Genomic DNA, 16305 nt, shown 5'->3' with positions numbered 1-16305 from the left:
CAATGGGGGGTAACACCTCACCCCCCATCGTTAGAGGTGGAATAGTCTGGTTAGCCCAAGATGCCGATATGCACAGCCACTCAGTCTTGGCGGGATTGAGACGAAGCCTGTTTCTCTCCATCCAGACCTGGACCGCCTCCAGGCAACGGGACATCACAGTGAGGGCATCGCTGGGTTGGTTCGAGGTGGAAAGAAAAAGTTGGTTATCATCAGCATACTGATGATACCCCACCCCGAAACCACGAATGATCTCACCCAGCGGCTTCATATAGATGTTGAACAGGAGGGGCGAGAGAACCGACCCCTGAGGAACTCCACAAACGAGAGGCCTCTGGGTGGATCTCTGCCCTCCCGTCAACACCGACTGCAAATGGCCCAGGAGATAGGAGGAGAACCACTGAAGAACCATGCCTCCCACTCCCAATCCCCTGAGACGCCGCAGCAGGATACCATGGTCGATGGTATCGAAGGCCGCTTAGAGGTCTAATAGGACTAGGACAGAGGAATATCCCCTGTCCCGAGCCCTCCAGAGATCATTCACCAGATCGACCAATGCTGTCTCTGTGCTGTACCTGGGCCTGAAGCCCGATTGGTACGGGTCTAGATAATCAGCTTCCTCCAGGAACAGAGGGAGCTGATGCGCCACCACGCTCTCAACAACCTTCGCAAGAAAGCGAAGGTTGGAGACCGGACAAAAGTTATTTAACACAGTTGGGTCCAAGGCAGGCTTCTTGAGGAGAGGTCTCACCACCGCCTCCTTCAAGACGGCGGGGAAACTACCCTCACTCAAGTCCTTTGCTTCCAATAGGACAAGTAAAGCCACTGAGAGATCTAATAGGACCAGGACAGAGGAACAACCCCTGTCCCGAGCCCGCCAGAGATCATTCACCAGCGCGACCAATGCCGTCTCCGTGCTGTATCCGAGCCTGAAACCCGATTGGTACGGGTCCAGATAATCAGTTTATTGATTAAGCATGTTTATTGTAAATTAATATCTATTCATCAAAAGACAGGCAGGTAGCTAAAAAGTCATCAACATATTAAAAATGCGATACTCCAGTTCAACTACATTTGTTTTACCTAACCACTTGAATATCAAGGTCTAAAAATGTGAATATAGTATAAGAAGAAGGGGCTGTGCAGACAGTCTCTCCTTCTTGAAAATAATTCAGTGGGAGCATCTGAGAAGGTTGAGATAGAAAAATTAACAGATATTAATAGAATTATTATTAATAAAACAGCAAAGTAATGGCTTTAGGAATAATAATAATAATAATAATAATAATAATAATAATAATAATAATAATAATAATAATAATAATTTGGAAGGGACCTTGGAGGTCATCTAGTCCAACCCCCTGCTCAGGCAGGATACCTTATACCATTTCAGACAAATGGTTGTCCGGTCTCTTCTTAAAAACTTCCAGTGTTGGAGCATTCACAACTTCTGGTGGCAGGTTGTTCCACCGATTAATTGTTCTAACTGTCAGGAAATTTCTCCTTAGTTCTAGGTTGCTTCTCTCCTTGATTAGTTTCCATCCATTGCTTCTTGTCCTGCCTTCAGGTGCTTTGGAGAATAGCTTGACTCCCTCTTCTTTGTGGCAGCCCCTGAGATATTGGAACACTGCTATCATGTCACCCCTCACCCTTCTCTTCATTAAACTACACATACCCAATTCCAGCAACCATTATATATATTCATCCAAATCAGAGTTTGGTATACATTAAGGGGGAAAACATCAATGCACACATTTAAACATTAATTTCCTAGAAGGGCCAGAATGGTGTAAAGAGATGTGACTCTTGATTAATTGCCTCAGACATTCCTCTTTTCTTAAGAACAGGGAGCATTCTCAATAAAGCAAAGTAACATCACATGGAAGGAATCTTAATGAACACAACTGGGTGTAAATGAAATATCCATTTAATTAGGAGATCTATGACCATGCTATGAGTATTGGAGGAAAGTAAAGATAGTATCTTGATTACCAAAGATTGCTATATTGCTTATGCTGTAACTGGAAGGGATTTGGGGGAATCATATAATGTTTTTAATTCAAATTGAATAGACACTGGTTCTCAGAATGCAGCAGTATGTGCAGTTCTGGGTGTTCCATGGTTCTCCAAAATTACATTGCTGTTGTGTGAGTCACACTAGCTTTCAGTTTCTTTCCTAGTGAAATTCAAGACTTTGGCTGTCATCTTTAAAGCCATAAACCAGATTATTTCTGGGACCATCTCTCCCTGAAATCTGTTCATTCCATCAGGTCTGATCAGGTTAGCAATCTCCAGATTCCTTCGATTCAGTGCTGTATTTTAGGGAGTTTAGGAAGTGCACCTTCCCTGTGACAGCCTCTGTCCTACGGAACACCCTTCCTCCTGAGATATAACAAGCCTCAACCTCCCAGTGCTGAGGTAGAATACAGTTGAATGTGGATATAATGAAAACCAAAAGTATTGGCTTGAAGTCCCAGGAGTTTCCCTTTTGATTTTTATGGTTTCATTGTTGTTCTGTGAGCTACTTGGACTTATGGTACATAAGTGCTTATGTAAGTTTTTAAAACAAATACATTTTTGGCACCATAAGAAAAAAAAAGCAGATCAATACAGGTTTATAAGGAAAAACAGTAGTTGGAAACTGAGAATCATAGAAATTGAGAATGTGGTGATTAACTATAATATTCAAGGCTAGGCCTTCTAGAACCTCTGTTAAAGCCAGGCATACTGCTGCTTGTTCCCACTTATGTTCTTTCAATATTTGTAAGTAAGCCAAATATGATAGAAGTGTCGCAAATCTCCTATGCACTGACTTTCCAAGGAAGCAAAATCTTGGTAATATTGTCCTTAGCCGATCTCACCACTCAAGAATGTGGGAAGTATGTAACAACATAGGCATACAGGAAATGATACATGTGCTCATCAGACCATTTTCCACAGTGCTGAGCCCCCAAACGCTTATCTTTGCAACAGCTATTATCTTATAATTCATAAAAACAGGGAGGATATGCATTGAGTTGGGAAGGAATTCAACATGGTTTTTCAAAACAGTTTAAATAACATTTATAAGGCTTCTTGCCTTAACATCCACCCACTCAGTGTTGGGTAATTGCCTGCTGTGATAAGAGAAAATGATTTGTGATAACTGCTCTATGATGTTAGTTTCATCAGGCACCAACTGATGCTTGTTATTCTCTTAGCTACGTACTGTTTGCCTTAGTGAGAAATACATGTAATGTGATGTGCTTTAGCTATTGAATGAGATGAAAGCAGTTCAGGGTTTATTTACAGTAAGAGGCATTTTCACATTAAAAAGCAATTCTGAGTTTCTTTCTTTGCTTTTTGGAGCCATGTGGATATCTTGTTAATGTCAACTAGAAAATGAAGGAGAACCATTTTTAAATCAAATTAAAGATGCATTTGATTTGAACAAAACTTTTTAAAAATTCTAGGATAGTTGAGGGAAGAAGTGAAATCCATTCTATTTATTCATGACATTCCATAGACACAATGTTAAACTAAAGGTTTGTATGTGTTTAAAGCAGGAGTGCCAAACTCGCAATGTCACGTGACATGTCGCGATGTATCGTGACTTTTTTTCCATTGCTGGCAATGGAGTGTGCACAGTTTCGACATGACACATCCGGCCCGCGGGCCAGCAGTTTGACACCCCTGGTTTAAAATAAGTGTGGGTAGTGCACCAGTAGTGTGAATTCAATAACCTAAAGTACAGTAAGAAAAAAAGGCACAGAGTTGGAGGGATTTTGTTCACATGAGATCAGAGAAACCTAAGATTTCTTTGCCTATGGAGATTCTCAGTCATCCATGTCATCGCTGCTCCAAAAGTGCTTTTTCAGGAGGCAACTGGATTTTTTTGGTTTTCTTTTAAGATGTTTTGCTTCTCATCCAAGAAGCCTCTTCAGCCCTGACTGGATGGTGGAGAATTGAAGGATTTATATTCCTTGCAGACAGCTGGTCATTTGTATTTTTTACAGAGTCATTGAGGCCATTCTGCGAATTTCCCCACCATCCAGTCAGAGCTGAAGAAGCTTCTTGGATGGGAAGAAAAATGTCTTCAAAGAAAAACAAGGAAGTCCAATTGCCTCCTGAAAAAGCACCTTTGGGACAACCATGACCTGGATGACTGAGAATCTCCATAGACATTTAGCTATGTACTTTGGGATGAACACCCTTCAAATGGTGCAGGAGTATGAAAGGATTTCCAGAAAACATTGCAGACTACAGGAACCATTTGTGCTTCAGTTTGAGATGCAGACAACACAACCTCATCCGCAACAGCCTGCACCTGTCTTCAACAGTAAAGGGACACAGGGCAAAAAACATTCTGCAGCCAAAAAGTCTCCACACACATTTGCACCACTCAGGTGACCCTGAGGACACAGGTAAACCTCCAAATGCCCTCAATGACTCTCTAAAACAGACATGTCAAACTCGCGATGTCACGTGACGTCGCGCAATGTATCGGAACTTTTTCACCATTGCTGGCAATGGGGTGGGCGTGGTTTCCAGTCCGGCCCGCAGGTTGTGAGTTTGACCCCCCTGCTCTAAAAGAATGCAACTGACCAGCTGTCTGCAAGGAATATAAATCTTTTCATTCCCCACCATCCATTCAAAGCTGAAGAAGCTTATTGGATGAGAAGTGAAATGTCTTCAAAGAAAAACAAAGTTCAGTTGCCTCCTAAAAAAGCAACTTTGGACTAATATTTCTTTTTCCTTGCCATTCTCACAGCTTTCTTTTCTGCAATTAGATGTATACTCTTTTTGGGAGGGGCTGGGGGGAGCTTAAAGATAAAACCATCCAGTCACATTTTTTTTTCTTAAAAGCTATACAAAAGTGGCTTGCCATTAATAATAATAATAATAATAATAATAATAATAATAATAATAATAATAATAATAATAATAATAATAATAAGTTGGAAGGGACGTTGGAGGTCATCTAGTCCAACTCCCTGCAAAATATATTTTGAGAATATATTTTGATTTTCCAGATTAGCTTATTGGTGTGTGTGCCTTTGAGTCAATATTGAGTCCTAGCAATTGCCTTGACTAATCCCTGCAGTTTTCTTGGCAAGATTTCAAAAATAGTTGCCTGCTTCCTAGGATTGAGAGTTAACTGGCCCAAAGTCATCCAGCTGGCCTTGTGCCTAATGTAGGGTTAGAATTCACAGTCTCCCTGTATCTAGCCTGATGCTTTAACCACTATACCAAGCTGGCTTTCTTAGTTAATACAGTGTTTCACAATCTTGGCAACTTTAAGATATGTGATCTTCAACTCCCAGAACTGAAGTCCACATATCTTAAAGTTGCTAAGGTTGAGAAATATTGATAGCTTATAGCTCTGGTACTCTGTGCTGACTTCCACTTCAAATCTCTCCTTGCTTAACTTCCAAGTCTTTCTTTCCTACAAAGTCTGTCAGAAGTTGTCAACAGCTGAGATTTAAACATTTTAGGCATACAGTACTTGTAAAGCCTATTATGTGCAAAATAACCATGGAGTTCAACACCCATCCTAAGATTAAATAAGGTTTGCAGATGAATGTGTGTGGGTATTTAATCATACATGTGGACTGTCCAGGACAATTACAAGTTTGGCAAAGTCATCCCACCAGAAAAACCTGTTCCAGAAAATTCCAGGATACTTTTTCACATAGTATGAAGGATAATGCCAGACAGAGATAGGAGTAGCAGGGCTGCTTCTGAGTGCCAGGTTAGGGAAGACCAAGGGGGAAACTTTCTCCCCATCTTTTTTCTTCACAAGAAGGACACATACCTTATACCCTCTAGCTCAGAGGTGTCAAACTCAATTTCATTGAGGGCCGCATCCGCATTGCGGTTGCCCTCAGGGGGCCGGGTGGGTGTGGCCAGGGTGGGCGTGGCCTACTGGGTGGGCGTGGCTAGAGTGCGTATGGCCTACTGGGTGGGCGTGGCCAGCTCTACATCGTTCGCATCAAGGGTGCCTATGAGGGCCTGGGCAGGAGTGGGACAGATCTGAGGGTCTCTGGCAGGAGGGTCTCTGGGCCAGGGCCAAGGCAGAAGGGGCCGTTCCCTGTTTCCAGGATGGCTTCGCGGGCCACATGAAACCACTTCGCGGGCCGGATCTGGCCCCCGGGCCTTGTGTTTGACATGTCTGCTCTAGCTGGAGGAAAACTGTAGCAGAGGTGTGAGGTTTCTGTGACACCCTATAGGAGGACTGATCAAAGCTTCTCTAGTGATGCCTTAGTTATAGTTTGGTAGCAATTTATGCCAACTTTGTTTCTCCTGCTCTGCCTCTTTCACTGCCAGAGTCTGTGAACAAAACAGGAATAGCAGCACCCACTGCTGCACCCTCCACTTCAGTCTTGCTTTGTTTGGAGTTGAATTTCCTCCACTATAGAGGATGTGACTCATTTTCTCCTTTTAAAGGCTGAGGAAATTTCAGGGGTATAGCGCAGTGTCTCTCAAGGAAAGGGAGCTGTCAGACCCAAGTTTGAATCTTGATCTTTCCAGATTGCATATTTAGGTACAGTTAAGCAGAGGCAAATCTTTAAATCAAAGATTTTCTCCCTCTTCAGACAAAAACTCACCGCTCTGTCTAGCTGGAAGTTGAACTGATTGGGAAGTGCTTTGGAAGTAAATTCACTGTGTATTCAAGGAAGGAAGGAAGGAAGGAAGGAAGGAAGGAAGGAAGGAAGGAAGGAAGGAAGGAAGGAAGGAAGGAAGGAAGGAAGGAAGGAAGGAATCTAGTAAAAGGAGGTGACCATTTTTTGTAAAGTAAGTGTGGGTAGTGCACCAGTGGTGTGAATTCAAGAACCTCAAGCAGATTAAGAACAAAAGGCACAGAGTTGGAGGGATCTGCATAAGGTCCGCATAAACCTATAACAATTTATAGCCCTGCTGGATCAGACTGAATACTCTTAAGGATTTATCCCTCAATTTCAGGCATGTCAAATTGCCAGCCCGCGGGCCGGATCCATCATGCTGAAACCACCACCCCCATTGCCGGCAATGGGGAAAAAGTCGCGATACGTTGCCCAACATCACGTGATGCCTCAAGTTTGACATGCCTGCTCATCCGTTGTTTCTGGAAACAAACATGACCTAAAGAAGCTCACAAACATAGCTGTACTAGCCATGTTTCTCAACACTTGTGATTCAGAACACATTGCTTTTCTTAGCTTGGAAGTAATATATAAGTATAATCATGATTGACTACTAGCATAATTTTACTCCAAAGCATAATTAATACTGAAAAAAATAATTTGCTTCTCTGGCCTGTATATGTGCTTGCTCACAGATATACAAATACACATCAAAGATTTATATCCACTTCAATATAAGATACTGTAGATTAAAAATGGCAATAGATGAATATATTAAGAAACATGTAACTAACCTTACTTTCAAAGCTTTTACTATATCTAAGGAAAGCTAACAAAATGAAGAATTTGTTCTGCCAAGGACCTGACAATATTACTCAGCAGGATGCAAAACAAAAAGCAAAACATCAGACACAATGCCTTTATTCTGGAATGCCAAGTATATCTTCTAAATCTACATTTACTCACTACAGAGCCTCGTTCACATGCTGTTCTTTTTGGAATGCTGGCTGGCAAGCAGGCTTTAATTAAGGAATTTGAGATTTCTCTTTTACAGCTCAGCTCCACTTCAGTAGAAGTGGACAACTTGTCAAATGTAGGAAGCAGAGGACAAGGAATTAGGAAGCGTTATAGAACAATTTCTGATTTCTATCAACAATCTTATCAAACATCAGTCAAAAGTGTTAATAACATTCGAAGAATCGTGTATATCTTAATGGTGTATCTCTATTTAATGGAAAATAATTTCATCAACATAATATCGATCTTTTAAACCACTGTGACAGTTTGCCTTGAAGGTCTCAACATAGTCTGGGAAGTCAAATTGGGTTCTGAATTTGATAAATATCATTCTCAGTAGAATTCTTTGTAAAGTAAAAAAAGATTAAAGCTTATTTCAACAAGTCATTAATAATTGATAATGAAGATAATGGAAAGCAACTGTGAGATAATGGTTAAAGTGTTGGACTTGGATATATTGGAATATATCCCTCTTTGTTAAATTCACGGAATGACTTTGGAGCAATCATTCCCTCAGTCTTGCACAGTTGTTAGCACAGCTAACAAATAGATAAAAAGATTAATAATAATGTATTTTCCACTAGATTGCTGTTATTTATATGAGTACATATGTTTTGGATGTAATCTAGTGTGAATATTTAAAATGTTTTTATTTCAGCTGAAGATTACACATTTATAATTCCCTTTGAATTTTTTTATTGTTTTTTATTCTTGAATACTTTCGAACTCTTTTAATATTAACTTTTAGTTTCTGTACTTTCTTTTGCAAAAATAACATTTAACATTAGAAGAAAATGAAGTATTATTAACAAGCCGTCACACAAACAGGCTTTCCTCCTCCAAATACTATAGTATTTAGGAATGGGAAAATATCACCCTTAAATATGCTACACAATCCTTCCAAAGCTGTACATTCTTTAAAGGAAGGAAATAATTTTACACTTTCTTTTTTGAATTTATAATATACTGATGTAATTAAGGGGAGAAAAGTATAGCGAATCTTCTCAGACCTACCTATCAGCTGGCAAAAATTATCTTTAAGGGTCCTGCAGCATAGCATATTCATAAAGAGCAGTGTCCTCTTGTGATCTATGGCAGCCTGTCCTTGGCCCAAAACATAAAATTTTTTAACGGTGTTCTGTTCCAGCCTACTGGCCCTGTTTGAATGTCAGGGACAACCCATTTTTATAATCAACAGTCTGGAAACAACCCAACCAAATTTATTTCCAAAGAGTTCAAACAAAAGTGAAACGAAAAGTTCAAACAAGACTTAAACCAAAAGGTTAAACAAGAGTTAAACAAGAATAACAGACCAGGACTCTAGCAGAAGATCTTCAAACGGTTGCCTTCAGCAACCAGCACCTCCCACACCTTCCCCTTTTATCAGCAGTCCCAAGGTGTGGCTTCTCATTGCCTTCTCCCAAGTTGCCTCATTGCCTTCTGCTTTTCTGCTCTGCTAGATTGCCTCCTACTCCTAGCGTCCCTGAACAGAGCCAGCTGTGGATCGTCTTCTTCCAATCCCTCATGCTCACATGGTTGAGTCTGAACAAGATGGGAGGGGCCAGGCTGAGAGTCCTGCTGTGCATCAGACCCTTCCTCTGACACCAAAGGCTCTCCAAACCCCTCCTCCTCCTCTTCAGAATCGTCCGACTCAGCTGCCGGAATCACAGGCTAACGCTGAATCACAATAAACGGGAGACCAAAATGCAGGTTACATCACTTTGGCATGACCCCAGAGAGAAATACAATTGACTCAATATATCACAAAGTGATAATGTTGAATTCTGGTATATAGCCACATCATAGATGAATCAGGAACTCATTGTCACATTCACCTTGCATGCTCAACATGATTTAAGGCTTGTCATGAACTTGCTCTAAATTCACTGGTTCCTTTGAACAGCTCTGTAAATTTTGAAAGCATCTGGCACTTGTTTAAAATTTTGTCCATTGTTTGTCAGCATCTCATGAGGTTGGTTTGTCTTCTTTTTGGAGAGGGAAGTCACAAGCCAATGACATGATAAGATGGTGTAGCTAATGGTTGCACAGAAAGATATGCAAAGTCTTTTAATAAATAATGGCAGCTTATCAGAGTTGTTGGAAGAAATCAAGCAGGGCTTTTGAGCACATCAAAGATAAATTGTAAACTACATTAGGTGTGTAATACATGGAAATACAAAATTAAATATCCTAAGGACTTAAAGGTATATAATCCACCCTCCTTTCCTTTTACTAAAACAAAACAGGAAATATATGTATATTTTGGAATCTGACAAGCAAGCTCTAACACAGTGATGGTGAACCTTTTAGAGACTGAGTGCCCAAACTGCAACCCAAAACCCACTTATGTATCATTGGGTATCTGGTGGGTATGGCCCATTGGGTGGGTGTTGCCCATTGGGTGGATGTGGCCATTGGGTGCGTATGCCCCATTGGGTGGATGTGGCCATTGGGTGCGTATGCCCCACTGAGTGGGTGTGGCTGTGGTGGTAACAGCAGACTGGATGGGACTAAAAAGTTCAACCAATCAATTCCAACCTTGTGAGATCTTTTTTTTCCTGCAAGAAGTTGAAATTGATTGATTGATTGAAACTTTTTTTTTGCACATGGCAGCGGAGGCCTAAAGCAAAAAGGTTTTATAAAACCCAGCTGAAGGCCTAGGACTGGGGCAACGGCGCTCATGCCCACAGAGAGGGCTCTGCGTGCCACCTATCTATAACTAGGGACAACTGTGGAACCTGAAATGTCCATTATAGGCACAGTTAACTTCTGGAGAGATTACTGAAATCTAAAAACATCTGGAATCTACAGACTCTTCATCCTTCACAAAAGCAAGATGTATGCTAGTGTTCCAAAGCACATCTGGTCCTATAGTGGGAATGCTGTTGGAGAACTTGCATGTCATTTAAAGTTTCATTAGAATGTTTATAGGAAGGCAGATTCCATACAGTGTATATATTTAAGATAAGATAATCATTTTATGAAGTTACCGTCTCCTGAAAGCTAGAATATTCTTCCGAGATATCTAGGGGGGTGGGAAATGGATGTATGGAAATTGAAGAAATATTTGACCTAACGTCATTTGAAAGGGTGACTGTTAAATATAATGAAAATGTTTCATCCAGTTTCTGAAGTCCTGCATGAATGCTATACATTTCAGAAAGCTCTCTTTTCTTTGATAAACATACTAGTTATATAACTAAATTAAAAGGTTTCACATTTTTGTGCTTCATTCATAATAGAAAGGTCTTCAAATGTGTTGATCGCATCAAACAGCAAAAAGTGCTCAGAAAAATGGGAATCCTAGAACACCTCATTATCTCCATGATAAACTACTATATAGGACAGACATGTCAAACACAAGGCCTGGGGGCCAGATCCGGCCTGTGAAGTGGTTTCATGTGGCCCGCGAAGCCATCCTGGAAACAGTGAGGGAACGGCCCTCACTGCCTTGGCCCTGGCCCAGAGACCCTCCTCCTGCCAGAGACCCTCAGATCTGTCCCACTCCTGTCCAGGCCCTCATAGGCACCCTTGATGTGAATGATGTAGAGCTGGCCATGCCCACCCAGTAGGCCATATGCACTTTAGCCATGCCCACCCAGTAGGCCATGCCCACCCAGGCCACACCCACCCGGCTCCCTGAGGGCAACCGCAATGCTGATGTGGCCCTCAATGAAATTGAGTTTGACACCCCTGATATAGGACATACAAACAGAACATGGTGAAATAGAGTGGTTCCATGTTGGCAAAGGATTGATACAAGATTTTATATTTTCCCTTATTTATCCAACATATTTGATGAATATATGTTAAGGGAGCAGGATTGGAAGAAGATGAACATGGTTTCATGCACTAGTCTGATGATACTGCCCTGATAGAGCCTTGGTGGAGCAGTGGGCTAATGCCTCCTTAAGTAACACCAGCTGCCTGCAATTAGTGCAGGTTCGCATCCCACCAGGCTTAAGGTTGACTCAGTCTTCCATCCTTCCGAGGTATGTTATCAACATCTTGTCTTTTCAAGTATGATAGTGTAAAGACAGCCACTTTGTTATATATATTGCCAACTGTAATCATCATTTCTTCTGTAAATTTTGAATGACAGGGAAACATTTAGAGAAACTGAGATAGGTGAATGTCTGTGGAGATTCTCAGTCATCCAAGTCATAATGGTCTCAAAGGTGTTTTTTCAAAAGGCAACTGGATTTTTCCTCAAGAAAAAAAACAACAGTCCAGTTGCCTTTTGAAAATGCATCATTGAGGTAGGCTGGTAGATTAGTTCTAATTAGGGGAGATAGCAAACAAAACCCACTGAGAGCTTGTAAGTACCACCTAAAACAAGCCAGATGCTCTTCTTACTTTTGCTTTCCACTGTGTTAGGGGCAAAGCTTCCAAAATGTTCAACTACCATAGCTAATGGCTACTCTGAGTGGGGAATTCCAGGGGTGTCGTAAAATGGTGGCAGCTTGGAGCCAATAAATGCACAGTATAGGGCTCTTTTGGAAAATGTTAACAAGAGGGGCTACTTTTTTATAGCATTATCTAAGCATTGTTGAGCCAATTCAAAGTTTGTTTGCATTATGAAATATCACCACAATGATGGCTGCAGAACAGTGTAAGTTGCTAATGTAGATAACCAAAAATCATGTATTGAGACCATTCCTATAAGGAGCAATAGTTGTTCTTAGAGCATTTTTGCTCTATATCCAAAGGTCCTGGTTATGATCTTTAAGTCCTTACATGGCATGGGTCCGGGTTACCTCGGGGACCACCTGCTGCCGGCGTCAACTTCCCTCTGCCCAGTACGTGCCCACAGAGAGGGCCTCCTCAGGGTGCCTCCGGTCAGAGAATGTCGACTGGTGGCCCCCAGGGGGAGGGCCTTCTCTGTGGGTGCTCCGGCATTATGGAACCAACTGCCGGTTGAGCTCCGGACGGCATCAGACCTCCGATCCTTCCGCCGCGGGCTGAAGACCCACTTATTTGAATTAGCTGGTCTGGCCTGATGGGGGAATATGGGTTTTTAAATTGATTTTTAGCACTTTATTATTGTTGTTTTTTAACTGGGCACTGCTTTAATTTCCTTTTAACTTTTGTATCGTTATTTATATATGCCCTGTGAACCGCCCTGAGTCCCTAGGGAGAAGGGCGGTATAGAAATCAAATAAAACTAAACTAAACTAAACTAAATGTTCTTGTTTATTAAATTAATAATATCAGTTCAAAATAATAGAATTAAAATTATTAGTTTTAACTTAGTTATGTTTGTGAATTTTCCTGTATCTAGATGTACAGTACTAGATTCTTTCAAGATTATTTTATGAGGTCATTTAGAAGAAATATTTTAAATTTACCTATCAGAGCCTCAGCTTCTCGGAACTAATCTAAATATGTTAAACATTAAGGAAAATATGTCATGCAAAGTCCTTCTAAGTAATTATAAGAAAATACATTTTAAAATATGCAAATAATACATTTTTTAAGTTAAACAGTTACTTTGCTCCACAAACTGATTCCAATGTACTGAATCAAGAGGCAATGTAATTCTCTTTCAGGATTACACAGCTTCCTCATGCATTAGCACAGCATTATCTTATTAAAAAGAAAGATCCAGAAATTTTTGCATCTTATTAAGTAGGAAGATAAGTAAGCTTTATAAAATACATTTTTCCTTTGCATAATTATATTTTGAATATTGGCAGAATAAAGAAAGAATTTTAGGACATAGAAAATGTAAATATTTGGGTTATTAGAGTTAGAGCTAGACAGTGAGAATCTCTGCTGAAATCAATGGTGATTAATGTAAGACTAATTGTTATAAATACAGGGACTCATAGTATGATTAAATCAGATTTCAGTGCCCTAAAATTTACCCAACAAAGAATTCAAAATTGAAACAGAACCTTGGGGAGCATCTCAGGGTCAATACCTTATTTTTGTAGAAAGGATAAAGAGGAAAGTTCCCCTTTATCACAGCTCTGACTACCTCCTCACCTTAGTACTAATAACTAAATGAGAACAGCTATTCTAATCTCCCATCAGCATTTCATGCGCCCACATCTAAAATTATGAAGAACCAGAACTCCCTAACTTAACTTTTTTGAAAATTAAAAGATGACTTTCAAGTTCATTCTCTCTCTCTCACAACACACAAACACACGCACACGCTCCTTAATATACATAAAGTTTTAAAAGACAAGTTTTCTGTGAAATAATGATAATGATAATCCGATACTAGGAATGATAGTCTTTCTTAGAGATAGAAACTTTAAAAAAAATATATTGTTACATAGAATATAAAATACAGCATGTCATGGAGAAATTTCCCTACAGCAGTACTGGCATTCCTGAAGTCTTCCCATAGACATAGAGGAGCATTGGATGTGTGCAGTAGTTTTAAAGCAATTGACTTGTTCACAACACTATAATGCTCCTGAGAGCAGTCTGACAGTGTTTTGAAACAGGATGTAATGAATGCTCTGATATGCATCAGAAAAGCCTCGTCTGCCAAAAGACACAGAGTTGCTGATGAAAATGAAAAGTGCATCCTACACACTCTTTTGCTCAATATATTTAGTGTTCAACTACATAGTGGGTTCAAATTAAAGCAAAGATGCTTTTACAAGATTCTTGCATTTGTGCTTACATATAAAAAAATAATAACACAGTGGCTTTCTACCTTATTCCCAATGCAATGAATCAGAAATAGCCAGTTCACAAATTTCAACAGAGATCCCCCCCCCAAAAGTTTCTCTGCCTCTTGGGGAGCCATCAACTAAATGCTTTCTCTTATGAAGCATTTGAAAGCCTCAAGTGTAAATACTGCTTCTAAGGATATTGTTTTACTAAAATCTAGACATTTACAGAAAGCAACATAAATGAGTTGTTTTTTTCTCCTCACTTACCACTGTCAAGACTCAGTAGTTCTGCGTAGGTTCAATGGAACAAAAGCCTCATGTGTTCACTTCTCTAAATTTACCAGAAAGAAAAGAGTTTGCACGCTTGTCCTTTAAGTGTCTTGAAACATGGTTTGCATAGCTGGATAGCGGCTTATCTCTGCTTTTCTGCTTTTGCTTCCATACATGGATCTGTTCCCAACAGTAACTCTAAGCTGTTGAAAAGAAGCTATCTGGCAGCTTTCAGCTTCATCCAACACGTAAATGGTTTTAAAAAAAGAAGAAAAGCTTCCACGCTTTCGCTGGCCACTTATACACCCTTTGGTCTATGCCACAAAGCTTTTTCTTTCTCTTTTCTTTTTTTCAAATAAGCTGGAAAGCAATATATTTCTTTTCATGGCTTGCTGAAAACAAATCCTTTGAGATTAGTCTATGCAACTATGAAAAATTGATGCTTGGTCTTACGGGGAACTTAAAATGGTTTCGGCCTCTTGTGTATCTCTCGTTTGTTTGGCTGCTTCTTTTCAAAATATTTGCACAGTAATCATCAAGACCCACTAAATATATGAGGGGAAAAACAGATTTGTAACCACCACCACCCCTCTATAAAATTCCCAGCAGTTTATTTCTAAGAATACCTTTCTACTCTCTTTAGAGGTCAAGGGTTTGTTTGTGAAGTCATCTGGAAGGGTTTCAAGACAATATTCATCTGGTCTGTAAATGAAAAAAGGTTAAGAGTCACATTTTTTTCTGAGAGGGAAAGAAGTGCAACAGAGAAGTGTGGCAGCTCCCACACTTCTCCAAGAAGACATTTCCCAAATTAGTAACAAAATGGCTTATTAAACACTGGTGCTATTACTACAGGGCTTGAATTGCCATAGACAGAATATGTGTTCAAGTCCTTCCTTTGGGGTTCCCCCAAATCCTGATACCAAAGTTATGTCATGATGCAAACACCAAAAAGAAAAACGTGATACAATAAGGAAAAGGGAAAATCAATAGACAACATGAAAAAAGGGAGTAGAATTCTGAGCTAATTGGAGCTAACTGCGATATAATACTTATGGTACACATATATGAAGACAAAGACAGGAGTCTACATGCAGGATGTACATCAAAAGAATTTGGTAGCATTTTTTTCTGACAAAAAAAGTTTTTTTTTTTAGAAAAAATGATTAATGAGAAAAGGTGCTACCAACTTCCTGATTTTTAGTAGTAAAGACTGAAGCTCTCCTCCTACAGTGTTGTACTTGTTAACTAATGAATCCAAATTATTCATTTATTTTTCCCCCACCTTTAATTTTTATAAATAACTCAAAATGGTGAACATATCTACAGTAATGCTTCTTCCTCCGATTTTCCCCACAATAATCCTGTGAGATGGGTTGGACTGGACTAAAGTCACCCTGTTGGCTTTCATGCCTAAAGCACACAGTCACCCAGTTTCTAGATTGGTGCCTCAACCACTGGACCAACTAGTTCTACTGTATATGTCTCAAATTGTATATATATATGCCTTTCTGTGTATGTGAACATCTGTGTGTAATACACAATAAATCTCTGTCTATCAGTTTAGTACCATAGACAATATTTCTCAGACAAGTTTAGGCTATATCTCCGAACGCCTGATTTTCTTAGGAATCTAAGAATTGCTAGTGTCTAAGAGTCTACCCCTGACCTCCTTATAACTCTTTACAAGTTAAAGCATGGTGTCTATGGGAAAAGCCCCTAGTTCAGTAGTACACCTAATGGTATATTGAATTCCTGATTCAGGATCAGACATAATAATGAAAAAAAAA

The 16305-nt window shown here is 40.0% G+C and overlaps 1 protein-coding gene across 1 annotated transcript in view; it reads right to left on the bottom strand.

The window, feature by feature from the left end:
- Window positions 1-14651, bottom strand: part of SLC8A1 (solute carrier family 8 member A1) — a gene marked incomplete at its 3' end in the record, with an annotated part of 276693 nt that extends 262042 nt beyond the window's left edge. The window contains exon 1 of the mRNA XM_083379245.1: window positions 14516-14651. The remainder of the gene's footprint in view (window positions 1-14515) is intronic.
- Window positions 14652-16305: the final 1654 nt, after the last annotated feature.

This window comes from Vipera ursinii, assembly GCF_947247035.1.
Source record: "Vipera ursinii genome assembly, chromosome: 1".
NCBI lineage: Eukaryota > Metazoa > Chordata > Lepidosauria > Squamata > Viperidae > Vipera > Vipera ursinii.
The sequence above is the reverse complement of the archived record's forward strand: the minus strand, read 5'-3'. Positions and strand labels throughout refer to the sequence as shown.